Source organism: Theobroma cacao, chromosome 3 (genome assembly GCF_000208745.1).
Source record: "Theobroma cacao cultivar B97-61/B2 chromosome 3, Criollo_cocoa_genome_V2, whole genome shotgun sequence".
Lineage (NCBI taxonomy): Eukaryota > Viridiplantae > Streptophyta > Magnoliopsida > Malvales > Malvaceae > Theobroma > Theobroma cacao.
Window position 1 is genome coordinate 16986090 of NC_030852.1, and position 3575 is coordinate 16989664.

Below are 3575 nucleotides of genomic sequence, written 5' to 3' on the forward strand. Positions count from 1 at the left end.
TCCAGGGTCACACCTTACCTTTTATCAATAGGAGATCGACGTCAAGGCTGCCTACGTCCCTTTTGGTCTTATCGTGCTCATTCGCTAATAAATCCTTGAGGCGGTCCTTGCAAATCTTCTATCATATGGATCTCACCTCCATTGCATCTACAGCAACCCATGTGAAAGATTCCTACATCCAAGAAAAATATATATTAGTATAGGAAATTATGATAGATATACACTAATATGCCACATGTTACTTTGAATTTACGCCACATGTTATTCTTATGCTCCAAGGGAACTTGCCTCCATGTCAGCTGAAGTGTCAAACCCTGTTCTATAAAATAATTACGACGTCATTTACATGCTCAATAGAATGTTTGCATATTTAGGAAGTTCGAGAAATCGTTAAAAGATAATATTGCCTCTAATGGTACCATTAAGTCGATTAAGCCTCGAACTAGTTCAAATAGGGATTTTAAGATGAAATTCAAAATTTAACAGTCAAGGAATGACTTAAAATGGTGATTCGGAGTTCGAGGATTAATTTGGAGTCAAATCAGAATTTCCACTATCTAGGGGCAAAATGGTAATTTTGTCACCTGAGGATAAAATTGGAATATTGGAAGAAGTTTTTGATCAAGATTGATCACATTTGACTCATTGGAGTATAATTTGAGGTTCATAAGTGAAAAAGTTGTAATTTCGATATTTTTGGAGTATAGAGGAAAAATAGTAATTTTACTGCCCCGGGGGTAAATCGGTAAATTTTCACCCTCGACACTTGTCAAGACCAAGGGATTTTATTCATCATGGAAATGGATAAACATGAGAAATGTGTGGTGGAGAATTAAAGAATTAAAAGTCAAATATTTAAAATTTGAACCAATAAGGAAATGCCATGTGTCATGCTTTTATTATTTTATTGTTTCTTTATAAAAAGGCATAAAAATCAGCCCATTTCTCCCATAGTGGTCGGCCAAACCAGAAGAGAAGAGAAACCAAGGAAGAAAAAACCCTAGGTGGGAAAAAAATCAAAGAGAAAGTGTTGGAATTCAAGGATTTGATCAAGTAAAGGTAAAATTTCTTTGATTTTGCTAGTGATTTACCTTACCCATGCATTTCTCCTTAATTTTCATGGTTGGATTGTATGTTTTCATGGGAAAATCATGGCTGGCCAAATGGGTTTGGTGAGAGAAATGATGTTGGAATTGTTTGATTTTGAGTTATGTTGGTGTTTAGAGTTAGTTAAGCATGTTTAGAAACAAAACAATAAGAAAAGAATCCATTTTCCCCATAAACCTTTAATGGCCGAACCCTATGTGAGGTGTAGAAGTAATGAATTGATCTTGTGATCAAGTGAATTGGTTAAAAAATTGATGAAATGATGATTTATGGTGAGAAAATGGAATGGGAAAATTTTTAGTAATAGTGCACCACAATGGCCGACATTTTCAAGCAGAATTGTGAGGGTTGTTAGGCTGAATTTTAGATTATTGGAATTGTATTTAGTGAATTGAAATATTAGAAATGAAATGGAGCAATTTGGAGCCAAATAGGACACAATTGTCATTTAATCGAGTAATAGGCCGAATTAGGTCAACGTCGCATTTAAGCGGTAGTCGGATAAGTTGCATATCATGCATATACACCGAGCTTGAATTGATTTTATAATGGTCAAGCATTAATGTGGTGAATTATGTATTGTACATTGTGGATAGGTGGTGAGCAAATTACACTAGTAAAAATACATAGATTGTACTTGAAGACTGGGATTAGGAGTACATCGACTCTTAGAACTGTGAGTAACCTTACTATTATCTTAATTATCTAGAGTGGTTTTTATCCGATTTTGTGATTTTATGAAAAATGAGTTAAATGGTAAATTCTTATGTTTTATAAATAAAATGTGTTTAAATAAAATGATTTTATAAATTGTCTTGAAATTGAATACTGGTTTTGAAAATAGAGTAATTGGAGATTGCCTGCTTGTGTTATAAATTGTGTTTTATATTATATGGCTTATAGCAATATGTGAGCATGAATGGCAAAGTCGGTATTTGTATCAAAATTATATATACTATGTATTCAGCCTTGAGAGGCTAGATTGCGATAAATTGCCATGTCATGCAGATAAAGATTTTATAAATTAGGTGGTAGATAAAATAATCCATAATCCCTGCAGTGGAGGTTTTGTGGACCAGCCTAAGAGAGGGGGCACAGAATCAGATATACCTTACCTCGATTGGAGAGCCGTGTGGAGGGTGTCTCTGGAGGTAAAGATTTGAGTGCACTTCACGTGGACCATCGCGTGAGAGTGAGACTCAGCCAACGTTAAGGCATGGCTAGAATTTCGGATGTAAAGACATGTAACAACCTTGGTGGTCTCGGTCAGATGCCTAGGCCAAGGCATCCCCGAGAATGATTTTTGGCAGGAGCCAAGTTTTGTGAGATATATAAGCCATGTTGATTAATTGAGTAAACTGAATATTCATGTTATGAAACATATATTGGAAAAGAATATTTTAATTCGTCTCCATTTACTCGCCTTTAGATAGTTTAGATGGTGTCTGTTTACTCATTGGGATTTTATAATCTCACCACCCTCATTTCCTCAAATTTCAGGCTCAGGAAATTCCATAGTTAGCTGACTTTGACAAGAACCTTCATTTGGACTTGAATCGGCAAAAGCTGTAGGTTTTCAGCTTTCGATGCATTTTGGTTAGATGTGGGCCCACGTGTCACTGTAAAAGTAATTTTATGCTTTGGTTATTTGCTTTATAGTATATATGAATATAAATAACTTTTACGATATAAGAATTATTTACCGATAGCTATATAAAAATTATTTTACAAGAAAATAGTTTATTTTATTGAATATTTTTATTATATTCAAATGGTCAAATTTTTACTTCAAATGAACGTTTTAGATACTTAATTTGTTTTTAAATCACTAAATATATATTTTCTGCTTACCTACTACATTTTTAGCAAGTTTTGAGATTTTCGACGAAAAATGACAAAAATGCCCTTATGAGCCAGAAAACAATATGTTATGTTCTGATTTGGAAATGACTCGTAATCCTTCGATTTACGATATTTGATAACTATTGCTCACCGAAAAAGTGTGAAAGCTGATACGAGAGTCTTGCAAGATTTCGATCGGCATTCGGGGTGAAGAATGTCTATCGAGGCTTCGCGGCTGTTGTCATGGGCCCAATGGGGAGTTTCGGGTCGTGACATGAAGTCCACTGAAGTTACTCTTGATAATTCACCTAATTGTCGGAGTAACGTCAATTTCCTCAAAAGTAATACAAAATAGACTTATTACTAGTAAAACGCATAAACTAATTAATTAAATTAACTGCATATAATGATATAAATTAGAGTAGACGAAATTACTTCTCTTTGAAAGGATGAAGAAGTATCCATTAGTCTAGATGAGTCGGAGTGAGCAAGTTAATACTCAGGCCTCAGCCCTAGCTTGCAACATGCTATTAGACATAATAGTAGCATCTAAAGTGGGGGTTCCAACTAGAGTAGTTGGACCCAGTGTTGGTACCTCTAACTGTACTTGAGTATCTACCGCTAGA

At 34.7% G+C, this 3575-nt stretch overlaps 1 long non-coding RNA gene across 1 annotated transcript; it reads left to right on the forward strand.

The window, feature by feature from the left end:
- Positions 1018-2646, forward strand: LOC108661247. Its single transcript, XR_001926995.1, has 3 exons — positions 1018-1059; positions 1704-1783; positions 2608-2646. It is a non-coding gene; the product is annotated as an uncharacterized LOC108661247 (long non-coding RNA).